Source organism: Cygnus olor, chromosome 4 (assembly GCF_009769625.2).
Source record: "Cygnus olor isolate bCygOlo1 chromosome 4, bCygOlo1.pri.v2, whole genome shotgun sequence".
Classification (NCBI taxonomy): Eukaryota; Metazoa; Chordata; class Aves; order Anseriformes; family Anatidae; genus Cygnus; species Cygnus olor.
In genome coordinates, this window is record NC_049172.1 from 35,101,355 (window position 1) to 35,118,822 (window position 17,468).

Consider the following 17,468-nt stretch of genomic DNA (forward strand, 5'->3'; position numbering starts at 1 on the left):
AGCTGAAAACCAGACATTCTATCATGGGAAGCTCAGGTTGTAATTGTATATGTCATGGACAAAGTAAGCTTGAACCTCTAATTCTTCTGTACTGAACTGGTGTTGGAGGAACGTAAAAATGCATACCTTGTTAGTGATTTTTACAGATAACTTTGACAGCAGAGGCAGAGTGAGTCAAGAATTAGGTCTTTGGACGTGTGAGTTCTCAGTCAGGCTCTAGGAAGGTAGGACATGAGTTGGACTCTGATTCATGTGGGTCCTCTTCCAACTTTGGATATTCTATGAATGTTTGCAAAAGAGAAACATCCTTTAAACATGTTTGCTGTAGGCGAAGTGTGTGGCAAATTTATTGCTAAAATTGAGCAAGTTTCCAGTGCAAGCAGGTTTTTGAAATGTGATGCTTCTCTGTCATTCATAATATTAGTTTTTCTTCTGAAGGGCAGCAAATCACATCCTTTGTGCTAGGGGAGAAGAGCCTGTTATCTGTCCTTGCCACATTTCACCTAAGCTGTTGCTGATACCTTTCTCTTTATCACGTGAGCAGAACAATGCTTTTTTTTCCCATTTTAATTTAAATCAATTCTCATGCATGAAGAAGAATTTAAATGTGGGAGTTGACTAGAAATATAAGCGATTGTACTGTGAGAGCATTTGTTCTTAACAATGTCACTTAAATTGCCTTTGCTTCATCAGGTGTGCTTCCGTAACCTGAAGAAATCGATCTGTCTGAGGGTGTATCTACACTGCATAATGTAATATGAAGATAAATGAGCTTGCTCAGAGGCAATATAGTGAGGGAGCACCACAAGAGCTAATTAGTCTCAGAAGTGTCCTGCCGCTATAGAGAGCAGGCACACCCTGAATAAGTGCTGTGTAGACCTCTGGATTTCTTGAGAGACAGCATATGGCAGTTATGGTAGTTGACTGTGTACAGAGGGGTTTAGGTTTTCTTTATTTAAGTAGTAGTGACTGTTAAATACCAGTTTGGACTTAGGTAATTCCTATGGAGGTATCAGGCACTGTGGTGTGGTGGGGCAAGTTTTCAGGTGGGGCTGAGACATGGTTTCTATTTTCAGCTCTGTTATTAACCTTTTGGGTGAAACTGAGTGGGGTATTGTGTCTCTGGGGTTAGCAGTAATGGGTACTGGCAACTTCTTTGTGGAGCGTTTGAAGATCAGTGCTGAAAAGCCTTATGTAAGACTCGTTACTCTGGGAAAAGGTGATTAAATATTTGGTCAAGTGCTTAGAAAGAGTCTACGTCATTAGAAGCTGCTTCATGTCAGCTGGATTTTGTTGTATACCAATTAGAAAATTTGGTTATGAGATGCTAAAATTGAGAGTTTTGTTAATTTTACAAGGATAGTTTTTTTTAGTTGATACATGCCAGAGGGCAGCAAATAAAATGTTCTGCCTTTGCTGGCTAAGGAATTTGTGATCAGCAAAGCTAATAGTAAGAATTCTCATTAAACGGTTTACTGTTTCAAAAGTTAGTGTTCTGGGATTTTGGGTAAACCCAGGTAAACTAAAAATCTTTTATTTAACTGTCAGTGTTTAATAGCAACTATACAATTTACCAGTATTGGCGCCTTTGCTTGCTGTAGCTGTGGCATTAAGGTGGGGAGAAGCATGCTGTTGTGATAGAGGCTTCCAAGCATTTTAGTGTTTGAGCATGGAAATTAACATCTTCAGCTAGCTCTGATATGTGAGTGATTGGGGTGCTTGGGGGACTGGAAAGAGCTTTCTTCAAAGGTCATAGGAACTATAGGAGGAAAAAGATCTCTGTAGCTGTGTAAGGGAGAAATGCAAAGAGAACAGATAAATAGGCTGAAAAACAGTAGCAGAGTTTATAGGTGTGTTCACTTTTTTTTTTTCTGCTGTCAGTGGAGGAGAAATTCAATGTTGGCATTAGAGTGGAAGAACAGAAGATTGTGGCTGCAAAGAAAATACTGGAATGCCTAGTTCACTTTCAGTACTGGTTGTTAAAAGAGACTGAAGACAGGCTTTTCAAATCTCATTTCCTTACATATCACCAGTGATAGCAGCAGCGGCAGCAGTGGAAGTGTTCAGCTGTTCAAGACAGTGTCTCCAGCGCTTCAGAATAACTTGTGTACCACTAGCGATACAGGTGCCACATCTTGGAAATACCTGACATGCAGCATTGCAAGGAATTTAGCTGTGGGAGATGGAAGAAGAGATGGTGGAGATCAAAATATCTGTTGAAATATCTACCTACGTAATCCAGATGAGTTGCGAGCTGCTATTCTGTCTTGAGAGGTGTTGGCAAATGAGCAATGTAAGTGGTAGGGGGAAGCCTTCTGTGCTTACTGAAAATCTTGGCTTTTGGAGGAGGAGGAAGGTTGTTAATGGCTACTCTTTCTTCTCATGGGGTGGAAGTAAGTGTTCTTGCTGTGATGAGTGGAAATAAAATTTGTGTCTAGTAGGGCTACCTGTTGACTCAGTGACCTATTCTTGGGTTTCCTCAGCTCATCTCCCTGATCTCTGTATGTGTGGATTGTTCTTTGAACTCTTTAAATTCTGGTTTCTTCTCTCCATTTCTCGCTCTAGCTCCTAATTTTCCATCATTTGTCATGTAATCTCTTCCTATATGTGGTTATTTCCGTTAACTCTGCAAACAGCTTTCTTAAATGGCCCATTCCTAGCTTTTGTTGCAAATAGACTTATTTCATCAGTAAAGCCTATGTCAGGTACAGAATTTAATTTGTGCATATCAAGTTTATTTGAACAACAGCAAAAAAAGTTCCCTTTCTCATGAGACCCCAGCTGGAGCACTGCATTCAGCTCCGGGTCCCCCAGCATAAGAAGGACATAGACCTGTTAGAGCAGGTCCAGAGGAGGGACACAAGGACACAATGTTGGAGCATCTCTCCTATGAGGAAAGGCTAGGAGAGCTGGGGATGTTCAGCCTGGAGAAGAGAAGGCTCTGGGGAGATCTCATAGTGGCCTTCCAGTACCTAAAGGGGGCCTACAGGAAAGCTGGGGAGGAGGGACTCTTTGTCGGGTAGTGTGGTGATAGGACAAGGAGTAATGGCTTTAAACTAAAAGAGGGTAGGTTTACGTTAGATATTAGGATGAAATTCTTTACTCTAAGGGTGGTGATACACTGGAGCAGGCTTCCCAGAGAAGCTGTGGATGCCCCATCCCTAGGGGTGTTTAAGGCCAGGCTGGATGGGGCTTTGGGCAACCTGGTCTGGTGGGAGGTGTCCCTGCCCATGGCAGGGGGTTGGAACTGGGTGGGCTTTAAGGTCCTTTCCAACCCAAACCATTCTGTGAATCTTTGTACACTGGCAAAAATAAGGAGGTATCACCATGAACAATCAAAATCTAATTTTTAATTTTGTGACATTTTCTCATTTACTTAAATATTTCTGCCATCAGTAATGTTTATGAAATCTCATGATTTGTGAAGAGGACAGTCTTTGCTAGTTACAAAAATTGGAATGAAAAAAATCAGAAGGCCTCACTTGTGTTCTTAGCTCTTGTTGAGCCATGAAGGGTCAGAATTTGAATGACATTAGTGTTTGACAGCACCAAAAGCTGCTTAGCATCTTCGAAAAAATCTTGTAGTTTTTTCAATGAAATTATAAAACCTATTTCTTTAAAAGTCTACTTCTAACTATCCATTTCTGCAAGAGAGACAAATAAATGTCAGCATTTCAAGGTGCTGTAAAGACAAACCTACTCAGAGCTTGCAGATCCTCAGACAGAAATGCTGTAGAAATGCCAGATATTACTACAAAGTATTCAGACAGCTAATGTCATACTCTCTTTAAGAATCAAAGTAATGAAGAAAAGAGGTTGACAATTAAATCTATAAGTCTATTGTCAGTTTGGGAGGAAAAAACATTTGTGATGACTTTTATGGCAACTTAATGGCATATTTTTGAAAAGTATAACAACCGGGAAGAACTGTGATGCAATTGTACAGATAAATCGTGGCAGACAGTTCATTTTATTGAAGAATACTTTGGCTATTTTGTTATCTCCTACACAACAAAGCTATTGATTTTTTTTTGTTTGTTTTGGTTAAACTGTAGCTTATACAAAATCTTTTAAGGTGGTGGTCTGTTTTTTTTTTTTTTTTTTTTTCACGTTCCATATGGGTAGCATCTTTCCAAAAGGATGTTACGGCTTTTGTAAAATTAAGTGTTGCATATGTATGGCAAAATTTTGAAATATACAATAGAATATAATGAAGAAAGCTATAAACATATTTCCAAAGTGAGATATGAAGTAAGAAGAAAGTTCTAAGAGTGATTTTTAAGTTTATTTTTATCAAGCAAATGTAGACCATAAAACTTAATATAAATTTTAAAGGACCACAGCCAGCCTTTCGGGAAAAGAATTGGGGGAGAATAGTAACATTTTGTTATTATTGCCAACTATTTGTTGGCAAAAATAAAAACATGCAAGAAGTTTAACTATTTTAAAGAACATTTAAGTTCTTACTGAGAAGTAAACACTGGAAAATTCCTCTGTTTTTGAGTATTTTTTGTTTTGTTTTTTTTTAAGTAAAAACAAGAAGGTGAACCCCTAACAGTGCTTCAAAGTCACAGGAAAGATTGATTTCTCTAAAAATATCCAAAGTTCTTTGAACTGTGTATATATGTACATTAACCTTTAAAAAAACCTGAAATGAAAAAAAAAAAAGAACAAGCTCTAATGGTTTGTGAGTCATACACTGCACCAGCATACCAAGAATGTTTATCCTTGGAAGGTAACACATGAACATTATGAAACAAAATTGTTTTAAGATCTTCAAATGAACTGTACGTGTCCTGGTCTTTAGTTGTCTTTGACAATATAGTTTTTTCTTCTCTAAATATAAGTGAAAACTTGCAATAACGTTATCTAAAATTTGATTTCTAAATAGCACTTAAAAGAGTAATAGATAATTTTTAGGTTTTGTTTAAAAACAATAGAATGAAGTGACTTAATCTTTTAAAATTTAATACTGTAAAGGGAAAAACCTGTGATGAAAATTTTTTATTATTATTTCCTAAGTAATAGATTTTGTCTACCCACATAGACTAAGTACTTCTAGATGAGAATGTAACTAATTCTGCTGATACTACAGTGAAGTCTTTGGGAAATGTCTGTAGGTGTCAGAGGACAAATTTAGGGAAAATTTCTGTACTTCACATGTAGCAGTATAAAGAAATAACTGTAAGCATAAGCCTTGTATGTACATGGGAACTGTTGTGCTATTAAATTCACCCACTATATTCTAGTATTATGGTCTAATTTTTTATGTATCCTAAGAGTTTACTTTTCTTTTATCATTACTGTGCTTTGAGCAGATGGTTTTTATTGAACTATTTATTGACACCTAGGGTTTTTTCTTCCCTGAATAGTGAGTGCATTTTATATCCATCAATGCATAGGAGTAGCCGAAATTATTACTTACAATATGAATTTCATCACTATAATGCGTCCCAGTCACACAGCTCCATTAGCTATCTCTGGAGTTCCTCATCATCTCAAGTCTTCTGTAACCTTAAAACGATTGTGGATTTTTTTTTCCTTCCCTCACTCATTGCTCTGCTTTCATTTATCATGAATAGTTCTAATACAGATCCACTATTACAACAGTTCAGAGCAGATGGGATTTTCAAAGGTACTCAGCACTGCTCTTAATTCAGTGGAAGCAAATTCAGCCTAATAGTGGGACTTCTGAAATCCCCAAATCTGAACATGTCACCTTCAAATTCTTTGCATCTGTTTGCACGAAGTTTCAGATTTTGCTGACACATTTGACAAGGAGTTCTTTTACTACAGTAAGGTATCAGTGGATGAATTAGACTTGTGATATAGACTTGTGAAAAAAGAATCAATTTTATTCCTGGTTGCCAGTACTTCTAATGCAGGGTCTTTTCATGTGGCTCATAAGGTGATCAGTGGAAAAAGCCCTTCTCCTACACTCCTGGGAGCCTGGAATTTTTTCACATCATCATGCATTTCTGGGATTGTATTTTATGTCCCTTACTACTGGGTTTAAAACCAATTGATCTCTGTTCTTCCCTCTTCCTCATGTTAGCTCTGAAGAGATCAGGCAGATGGACTAGATGATGTTTAAGGCCCCTTCCAACTGAACTATTCTATTCACCAAGTCACTGTGAGGGCCCTGTTTCTATCCCCGTGTGTGTTTGAAAAAAAAAAAATCTGTTCCACTGAGGTCACAAACCAAATGTAAGGTGATAGGCAAAGATGCCGTAGAGCAAAGAAATGAGGGAAATGCAATAAAAGATACTGCATCTTTTAACTGCATAACATTATTTACTGTAAGACGCATGGCAGAACTTGTAGGCTGTGCATGTTCAGCCTTCTCAAATCTGGGGTGCTTGTAGCAGCTCTGCCATAACCTAAAATGTTGTAAAAAAAAAAACTGTTTAAATTCTGCCAAACTGCCTGGGCTGTGTCTGGAAACTACCTGGAATTCTCATAGTCCTGTGTTTTTTTTTTTTTTACTGTGTTTGCTCAGCCATCCTAGATTTGTCTTTTTAAGTATTTTCAGAGGCCTTGCTGTCACTATTCTACAGGGTGTGGCCATGGAAATGAGATTTTTTTTTTGGTTATTTTTTGTCTGCTGTGGGACATTCAGTGTATGTTTAAGCTGTTCACGACAGGACAGGAAAAGGATGTTGCTCTCATGCTTGACAGAAATGGCTTTTTAAAGCAAGGTGGTTTTGTATTTGTCTTGATCTGCAGGTTAATTCACTGTAAAATTGTAGCGTGCAAGAGCTTCCTTTATTGAGCAGGGAGTGCTGTATGAAATGCATTGCCTTTGCAAAGCAAGGATAGGCACTGTTTGAACGAATCAGTAATGTTCTTATTAAAGTATTTACAGAGAGTGGGGTCTACTGCCCTGCTAAAAGTCAGCTTGGTTTTTAATCTTTATAGCTGTTTGAAAGAAATTGCAGATCTTTTACTGGTGAGGTAAGTATGTTACTCTCCCTTCCACAGCCTTTAAAACAAAAGACCATCTTTTAGCAGAGTGGTGGAGACTGGCAATACTTACTCTAAAGTGACAGCTTCAAAAAACTACAAGAGATTTGTTTGCAGTGGAGTGTCTTGTGGAGTCATAATTCCGTTGAATGCCTGCACGATGACAACATTCACAGTACAGGGGTCATTTTCAGTGGTTACCTTTTGGCAAAGCAGTGCGGTTTGCTGGCCCTGAATCCTGGGGACATGCTGTGTTCTGGTTCTGCTGTCCCTCACCTGGTGGCTTGCAAAGCAAACGCTAATTTAATATTAAGTTTCATTTAACGATAAGTGAAGGGCTTAGTTGTTGCATGTGTTAGGATTGGTGTTAAATTACTGATTCAGAAGACACTTTACAGCTTTGTTGCTTGTGTAAATGGTTTATTTTCCACAATGAACAATAAAAATGGTTCCTCTGACTTCTATTAATGTGCCCACTTGTCCATGTGGGCCCGGACTCTCTTGCATGAAGGGATGCTGCTGCAAATGGTTTAGCATGGTGGTTGGTGGCCTCAGCTTTGTGACTAAATGAAGGAATGTGTTTATAAGACTAGCTAAAGCTAATATGCAACAACATTAGTTGTCAAATATGGTATTAGTTCAGTATTTCTTTCTAAAAAAGAACATTTGAAATGATTATATATAAAACGTTGCTAACATTTTGAAATCTCAAAAATACCTTTTATGTAAGATTGCTTGCAGCTCATTGCAGATAAACTGAAATCAAACTTGTCTATTGAGATAACGAACTGCCCTTAAGAAATATCTGTAGTGGATTTAGTCAAAGATAACATCATGGTTCTTGAAATTTGCAAGTTCTGAACAGTGACTAGCAAAGAGATAATGTTACATTGCTTCCCCTTCCTTATATCTGTCATTTGCTTGTTAAAATCAAAGCTTGAGAGTATTTCACTTGGGAAGGTTTTTGTTTCTACTTAAGCACATTTTCAGCTGGTATGAGTACATTTGCATAGTGGCTAATAGTAATATATAGGAAAGAAAGTGATCGGGTCTGCAAATTCAGTATTTGTTTTCTTCAGCTCCCTTTTTGGATATGCAAGTTAATTCCTGACTTGTACAAATCACTCCTGTACAACATTAAGAAGGATTTTCAGTTAAAATTACTATTATCTTTAAATTCACTTCTCTTTTAAAGAGATTAAATTGAATTTATCAATTTATTCTTTCTTTCTCATCTTTATGATTATGAAGGAACACTGAAGTTTCGGTCTTTTTTTTTAATTGTCAAATGATTATATTTAATACATTTTAAAAAACCTGTCTTTAATACTGTAAAACCTCATTTACGTGAAGAGACAAAACAATTTTCTACATTTGTTTGTTTATATAAAAATAAACTAGCCCAAATTTATTTCTCTTACAGAACTCTTATGAGAAGATAGGGTGTTTTAAGTGTTTCCAGTTTGTATTTTTCTGTTAGAATGTTTTTGTGTTTATTTGTTAGAACATTTGGCAAAAACTGTGGAGAGCAGTAGAGCAGCAAATTTTCTCTGATTGAAAAGCATTACTTCAGGCTCCAGTTTCTGGAAAATATTGGCCCTACTATGACTCTGAAAATAGCAAGCTGCTGTTAAACTGTTTTTGGAGATGTTGAAGAAAAGCCACACGCCTCCTGGGAGCTTTTTCAGATTTAAGGTCCCCATAGCCAGGTGCTTTCCTGCGCAGCTAGGGTTTTTGCTGGTGTTCAGTCGTGTGTATTGCCTTTTCTGTCTAAAATGTACCCGTTCTGCTGATACCTCTAGGTTAACAGGGACAGAGGGGAAATCACACCATTCAGAGTAGCTGTAGCAGGGGCTTGAACTCCTGTACTCGTGTGGGGAGCCCCTGTGAGAAGATGGTAGAGTTTAGGAAATTTTGAGGGGCGAGGGAAGAGCAAAGGATCATCAGTGTGTTCAGCTTACTATAGGGTGCCCTGAAAGCACAACACCCCCCTATGATTTGTGTGTGGTGATGAAGTGGAAGTTTTACCATTAAATAGAATCTTTGCCAACGCATTCAGTACCTTGTCTTATTCCCCCCCACACTCCCTATGAGCTGGATTTCCAAACCATTTGCTTCTCTGGCTCACCACGTCCCCTTGCCGCCCTCAGGCCAACCTCTCAAGGCCCATGGTGTTTGCCTCCACATGCTGCTCTGTCTCAGGCCCACGTACATGTCCCCAGGGAGCTGGTGGGAGCCAGCCGCTCGGCAGGGACGGCGCTACGTGGGAGCTGGCTGGAGCTGTGCTCACACCTGGCAGCATGTTACCGCTCATGGAAGTGCACTTCATGCTGCTTTTTAACTAGGGCTGCAAGCCGCATATTGAGGTGAATACAGTAGTTCCAATTTTATGTGTGTAGTTTTAATAGTAAAAGGATGTGTAATAAGAAATACATGAGCAAATAAAATAGCACACAGTTTATCGAAGAAAAGTCAGCAGCGAGACTGCTGCTGTAATGCAGCAATTCTGATAATTATGTGGTTCATAAACTCAAAAGCATGTGCTTGAGCTGAATATTACTGTTTGAGTTGGTAAGTCCAGAGCAACGGTATATTTCCTGAATTAATTTGCCAATTTACATATATTACTACTCCCGTGAAATTTTGAAACTCCCTGTTCTAGCAGATACTGTGCATTATTGCAGCAGAATTCCCGAAACATTCGATTTCTAGTGTGTGGATGGTTTTGCTTAGCTAGACCTTTTTGTTGTTATATTTTATAACGATCTAAGTTCATTTAGTTTGTTGATATTGTTGCAGAACATCTGTAGTGTATACAGGATGTATGCTTTGATGCATACTGTGAGAGTGTTTCAGTTCTAACTGCATATCCAAAACCTTTTAAAAGGAAATCTCAATGAGTCCCATGGGGCAAAGTAAATTATTACATGTGGTGAACTCTTAAGTCATAGACCAAGGTCACGGCAGTGAGAGTGTATTTCAAAAAGGTTTTATCTGTGCTTGGAAAGCAAATGAAATCTCTCATCATTAACTTTAGAATTCTAGTTATAAGAGGATTTTCACTAGAGGTGAAAGATCAAGTTCATGGCGGACATAATGGAGTCTGAAAAGTTCTTTCTCAGACATAATACCAGGGCATGAAACATTCACTGAGGTTTTCACATCATCAACAGGGAGTTTACAACCTCTAATCCCAATACTGAAGATGAGAATTATTGTAATTATTTGCCATCCTTTGTGGCTTTATTTCAACCTTTTTAAATGAAAAAAACACTTTTTTAATAATGTTGCAAAGACTTTTGGAAAATTTCCTAGCTTTTCAGCTATGCTGGTCTCTGTTACAGCATAAAGGCAAATACCTTCCTTAGTTAATAACAATAGTTCTTTCCTTCAATAGAAATATAATGTGGTAAACGTGAACAATGTTCCGGTCCCAACGGAATTAATCAAAGCACACTTGCATACAGTAATAACGGTATCCCTGTCCTGATCTGTTGATAGTCCACATAAAAAGAGACAAATATTGCAGTGAAACAGGGCAGAAAAGCATGAGTAGAACCAAGGTCTTCAGTGACCCAGACCATCATCCTGTCAGCAGAAATAGATATTCATTTGTCAGTTTATTCAGCAGACTTCTACATTGCTTCTAGACTTCACATGTGTGCATGCATGCATTTGAGTGATAGCAATGAGCAATAGAAATCTGCTCAATAGTGCAGAGTCTGAACTCTGTTACTGCGTCTTGGGAATGGTTTGGCAAATATCCCTGCCAATAACAGCACTCACTTGTTCGCAGAGTTTACAGTGCTCAATTTGTTTGCTTGCAGAAGGGTTGAAATTTGCCAGGGTTGTGCTGCTTTTATAAGTAGAATATTAAGCAACCATATTCAAAAACGAAACCCTTTGTATTTGTACTCTGTCACGGAGGTTACTGAATTTACAAGAAGGTTTCATCTGTAGTGATTTTATTCAGAAGTTTCTGTTTAGTCTCATTTCTATGCCATTTCCCATCTAGATAAAATTCAAGGTTTGTGTTCTGTTTTCGTAAATCCTTTAATCTACTTTAAGAAGAGGCATTTGTTAAAAGGAATATTTGTTCCCTGAGTTACAGCTATAAATAACAAGGAGATGTATTTTTAGCAAGTGATATTTTAATTTCTTTGAAAATACGAAAACAAAACCTTCTTTCTAGAGAATTAATTTATACCTAGAACTAGAGAAAGCTTAAACAAGGAATGCCTATTAGGTTTCATTTTACTTAAGCAAAGTACTTCCTTTCAAAATGAATGTGTTTTTAGGGAAACTTTTCATATATTCAATATACACGATTTCGTAAAAGTCCTATGAGAAGAGGACTCATGAGAGAGCTGGATTGACAGGTTACCCAGAATTCAAGAAATGACAACATTAAAGTTAGATTGGAATTGAATTTTTATGTCTATGGATATATTTTATGATTCTGTTTTTAAATTGCGTGATCGCATGCCATTTTCAAAAACATATCCTCTAACATATTTTTCTGTAATGTTGATGTCACGTATTATCTTAAAAGTACTTGCTATACTTTCATTGTCCAAATGGTACAGACTATCTGTGTCAAGTGAGACTTTTTATATGGGTTATGTTCTCTAAGGTGTACATTTTAATAATGTAGTCAATGGCCTCTCTTATACATTTTCTCTACAGCCAGCAGTGCAGCCTCTTTTGTATAGTTGTGAGGCATTTCTATTTCTAAGCATAGACACAAACTTCTGTGACCTACCAATGCTAGCACATTTTTGCTATTCATACCACCCATGTCGATAACTTCTGCATGGCTTGATTCTCTGCAGTTTATGATCTGAGAAAGTCAGAACAATAGATGTTATTTGTAAGTATGGCATACCCAGAAAATACGCAGTGTTGTAAAATGCTGTCTGCAAATCCCTTCTGAAAATGAAATAAAGCCACAAAGACATCTCTGCTCCGTAAGGGGTCTGCTGTCATGACCGCTTGAATAACAAATGTCTGTGTTGCTACTTTTGGTTTTTCAAACCTTCCTGATACTCCCAGCAGATAAAACTCACAGTAGTCATCAGCAAATAACAAGAAAATAATTACCTTGTGCTCACATTTCGTTGTTTTAGTTGATTCCTCAGCATTTTACTTTTCAGTTTCCTTTGTATTACATTGACATTAAATCAGTTTGTAACGTTTTTCTCTCTTTTTAAACAGAAGTACATTCAAAATAGTAGCCTCTGCCTTAGTTCCAATTACCTTGTTTTATTGAAATATGAATTGTAGGATGTTACGACACTTTATAGCCCAGGTATTTTGTGAGTCTGAACTCTGAGTTGTAAACAGGATTCAGATGTATTCACATTTTTTTTCTTTAAAGCATACACAATTTCTTTCTTGTCATCTTATCAGTGCTGTTATGTTTACCACCCTGTCAGTCTCTCCTTGCCCCAGTATTTTTGCATATTATTCACTGCATCCCCTGTAAGCATTTTGTCATGTCTTTAAATGATCACCCTGATTTTAATTTTCCTCCCCTTTCAAATCACTAGCCAGTTCCAGCATGTCGTTTGTCTTTCCTTACTAATACGCAGGCACGCTGAAATCTGCAGTAGATATTTCCCAGCTGCCCAGACTGCTCAGTCCTACTATCAGTCAGTGCTTCTAACTTTCAAGAGTGTTTTACTTGAGCAAATTGCTTGCTATGCTAGTTTATCATAAAGTATCTGGTGAGGTGGATGGCTAATTTAGCAAAGCTTTCAGTACACTGTATTCATGGTTTCTTTATCAGCTCTTGTGTTTTTTTTTCTTGTTTTGTTTTGTTTTGCAAGTGGCAGGGGGCAAGAGAGTCTTTTCATACTCTGTAATATTTTTTTTTTGCATCTTATGCAGATCTGCCATACAAGCAAATTTTAAGGAGATTTCCTGTCTTTCAAACTTCAAGCTCCTCAATTGTGCAGTGCAAGGCAATGGAAAATTTAATTTTGTCAGGTTATTTCTGCCTGTGGAGCATATTGTAATATGCTGAGACTTTATTTTGAGCCATCTCTCTTCTTACGTGTTTTTACAAAACTAGAAATAGTTGAATTTTGTTTTCCTGCCAATTAGCACATGCCAGCTGCTACCAGCAACAGAACACCTGTGCTGCTGTTGAGGCTACCTGGAAACTTGTGCCTGATTCTCCTCTTTCATCTGAGCGTAAATCAGTTATGTGTCTGTTGAAATCAAAGCAATGGGCTGAGTAAGTCGGAGTAAGACTCGCAAATGAAAACCGGGGTCTGTATCATTCACAGTAGGTGGATTCCAGCAGTAGTATTTGGTCTTAACTAGTCTCATTAAGCAAAAGCGTGCAGTTGTTGTAAAACACTAGGTAGATATATAAATAAGTATGTTTTTGCATTTTTGCCCACTGTATTCTCATTTAGTTACTGCCATTTTGTAAATGGCTTTGTTTCAAAGAAATGAAACTGTGCCTATAAATTTAAAGTAGAAAATTGGAGACAAGTATCAGTATTGTTCATGCTATGAATGCTTCTGAAGGCAGAACTGTATTTCTGAGTTAAGTGTATTTCATTGGGTCGATGTTAGAGTAACCATATTTATCTTTCTGTAGGAAGTGTCTTTGGCAGGAAATACCACCACACTTGCCCTCTGCTATCCCCTTATGCAGGTATTAGAGGCGTATAAAGACATTTTATTAGCTGATGAGCGGTTTAATTACAAGATAAGAAACAGCTTTGAGTGGAGGAAATGTGGAGTTCTTCCACCTCCATTCAGATGCCTATTCCCTCCAACCTTCACTGGAGGTAAAGGCAGCCTCCAAAACCTGGGTGAATTTCATCAGAGTTGTTTATGGATGTTTTCCCCAAGGTTTGCTCGTATATACAGAAATAAACTATCCAAATGAAGAACTGCATAACGTATGTGCAGTCAGCAGTGAACTGTAGAGTAATACTGTTAAATGGCTTAGATTAGGAAATAAAGAGAGTATGTAACAGTTGTACGCACAGCATTTCATGTACATGTTGAAATCAGGAGCCCTAGATAGACATTAGTACTTTGGAAGGATTAATGGATCTGCAGTGAGATCAACGCTTGTCATTAAAAATATCGTTCATGAACTGTTTTTGTGTAGACTGACCACGTTCTTGGAGAAGTTCCAGATGTTGTTCAAGACATTACTGATATCCAAAATGGCTTTTCCTCTGTCTGTTCCACTGTTATGTCAAATATATGGAAGGTATTCCATCCCGTTTCCAAATTAGGAGAAGCGTTAACATGAATTTTGTTTGAAGACCTTTTTTCTCTGGAGTTTACTTTCATATTTGATTTGCCTTTGTATGGATATATTGGCATTCCTGTCATGCTGCTGTGCTCGCTTCTTCCAGCTGCTGACTTTTTGGAGAACGGCTGTGGGGGTTTTATTTATTGTTAGAAAACCTCACTGAATAGCTGTGATTTTCTAATGGATAGTGGAAGATGGCATTAGTTTCCACTGTTTGGATACCCATAGCACCTTAATTACTACTCAGAGTAAACCGAGGAGTATTTACTTGCTGAAACATTGGTTTATTTGCTGTTGGAGTTGTGGTGATGGCATATGGCTTTGAAAATATGTCTGGTGAATGTATGTGGAGTTGTAGTAGTAGTATTTAAGATGATCCTATAAAAAACATGCTTACTTTCAGACACTGCAAGAAATCGTTGTTAGAATCTATATCTACATCCTCTGTATTTTTCTGTCTTTAATATGTATGATTAGTAAGGGGCTTGCTTGCTTAATTGACTAACCATTTATCTTCTGTGTATTTTGTGAAGCGATCTTATATATTCATGTGTGGAATATTGTTTGTTGTTGTTTTAAAAGGAGTAGGGAAGGTAAGTGTGAAGGATGCACCATTAAGGGTTCTGTGGCAAGTGAAGACAGCAGGTTTATAATTGTTTACAAGGCATAAAATACCAAAGTTAAAAGTCCACATTGCACCTATTTTCATTTTTTTTGTTACTTATATTGGTGCAATCTTCACTGATGTAGTCATGTGCTATTTTTTAAACATGTAAATTTGACCTGTTTTACCTCAAATGCTTTTCTTATTACGTTGTAGTTTGGATTCATCTGCAATAGATGATGTACTAGTAAATACAGTATAAGTTTTTAGGGTAGTAGTGTGGAATATTTTGAGTTTTTCTGACTTGTTTCTGTTGTGTAAAGCTGCATAGCTACTTGCAAGCTACAGCAGTCATAGAAGGCATCAGCTAAACTGTAACAGGCTGACATAGCAAATCTTTTAAGAGAAACATCTGTTAAGCAAATATTTTATATAGACAGCATACAAAACAGTTTGTGTTGTCCTGGTGCTGCTGGTATTGTAAAATTTGTTTGGACAAATCCATGTTAATTTGAACAATGTACCTGCTTGGTGAGAGGAAGCAGGGACAATTTGGAGAATTGGGAGCATTTAATTCAGTCATATTCAGAAAAAAAAAAAAAAGGCATCTTTTTGCATATCTCACAAGTATGCTGAACTGCACAGTTTTTTTTTTAACTGTCCTCATAGTGTAACTAGAAGCACAAGTTCTTTTCTTCTTGATTCAAATATTAGAGTGCATTAAGAAACTGCTAAAATACATTAGAGCAACTTCTTAGCACCACTTTTTCCACAGAGGAATGCTGTAGATGGTAAGAAGCAGGGTATCTGTGTTGTAAGAAATAAGAAGATAAAAGTAAAGTAGGGTGCTCTGTAACAGCCTGGTCCTCAGTAAAGTTCAGCACACGTTTTTCAAACTGCTTCTGTCTGTAATACGTAAGTTTTTGGCAAGGATTTGTTTACTTTGGGAGCTGATGCAATATGACAGAGTATTTAGAGTTTTGGGCAAAGTTCTGTTCTGAATGCTTTGAAAGTACCTTGAAATGAGGCTAAGTTAGATCATACAGGCCTGTATGATATCTTCGGAGAGGATTAGATTCTGCATTTCATTAGTGCCCCTTTTAACTTGCCTTTGCTGAGGGAAGGGAAGAAAAGGTGTGGTGGTGGTTTTGAGTCAAGAAGTGATCTCTTATTACTGCTGTTATGTGCCACCCCTAGGTTTTAAAAGTGATGCCGCTCAGAAGTATGTATTTGGGATGATGTTCATGTTATGGGCATGCTTACCGTCCTCAGAGAAAGATGTGTGAGATTTTTATTTCTTCCAGGTCTTGGTTCTTTCCCTTGCCTGGGACCACCCAGGACATAGAAGTATAGGTGTAGGAGAAGGGTCGTCTTCTGCAGGGCCGCCTGCTCAGCTTGAAGCCTACAGCAGTTCTTGTCCAGCTGCCCAGAGCATCACATCTGATGACACCTCTGGTTTGGGGAGGATGGGAACCTAACAGACTAGAGTTTGGGGCAAAACCCAGTTAGCCTCAGGTGACAGAAATGGTGGAAGCTTCTAGCCTTAATATTAAACCTTCCTTCCTTCATGTTAGTAGCCCATTACCCCCGTGGGCTTAGTGCATTGTGAAGTGTGCTTTTTCTAAGCCCAGAGCAGCCAGTCCAACACTAGGCTGATACTGCTGGACTTGTCAGAGGGTCATACTTTAATGATAACGTTGCTGGCAGTTAAAATCGAAGACAGTGAATTAGTCAAAAAGAGTGTTTGGATGGTGGAGTTATTTTTGTAGGGCTTTGAAAACATTATTTCATCATGCAGTGTGTTGACCTTTCAATAAAATCTTTATTAAATCCACCTATTCCTTGCTTTTTTCTATGTCTGTTTGCCCTTGCCATGCGTTCTCTCCTGGATTATCGTTCATTAGCTTCTCCAAAGAGATTAGCGGCTCCTTAAAATGGGGTCATGTGTGTTCTGTGTGAAAGCCGAGCTGGCGAGCAGAGAAGCCACAGGATCCCCATAGAAATTCGAAGACAATTTTGATACTCTAGTCCACTCAAAAATCTGCTGATACTGTAATGTTTTTTCCCTTGCCAGGACCCTCCTTGCCTGGTGTCATTTCTTGAGCTCTCCTGGGAAGAGATTAGTCTAAAACAACAAAGTAGCCAGATGTCTGGTTCTGAGAGAGTCCCAGAGGCCAGGGTATGGTAGGCAACAGCAATCGCTTGGGGCCGAAGATCAAAGATACCTGAGAATTACTTATGGGCACATACTATGTGTTGTTCCCATTATTAACAGTCTGAGAAAATTTGTATCCCTAATTAACCCTTTTGTTGGTTAAATTTTCTTGCCAGTGCAGTCCTGCCTGTAATAACTATTTGCTCTTTTTGGTACCGTTACGTAAGTAGCTGTTAATTTAAAAAAAAAAAAAAAAAAAAATTGCAGTACTGTCAAAGTAGCAAATTTGTGTAACTCATTCAGATCCTCATTGTCATTTGTAAACAGCAGAAGTTAGCAAGAGTTCTTTTTGTTTACTGTGGCATTCTCAGGGCTGGTGTTATTCCTATCCAGGATTGTGTCAGTTAGGATAGTTAACTTGTCAGGATAGTGGGTTAGATCATTGCCTCCTAATCGAAAATGAA

At 37.9% G+C, this 17,468-nt stretch overlaps 1 protein-coding gene across 14 annotated transcripts in view; it reads left to right on the forward strand.

The window, feature by feature from the left end:
* SLC10A7 (solute carrier family 10 member 7) overlaps positions 1 to 17,468 on the forward strand; it is a 149,973-nt gene that overhangs the window by 16,242 nt on the left and 116,263 nt on the right. The window contains exon 4 of one of the 14 annotated variants that reach the window (XM_040554898.1): positions 16,924 to 17,014. The exons of 11 other annotated variants lie outside the window; for them this stretch is intronic. The gene's annotated coding sequence lies outside the window, so the exon portion shown is untranslated. Of the gene's footprint in view, positions 1 to 146; positions 330 to 16,153; positions 16,273 to 16,923; positions 17,015 to 17,468 lie in introns of those variants that run through there. 2 more of the 14 variants (XM_040554897.1, XM_040554893.1) reach the window with 2 other exon arrangements.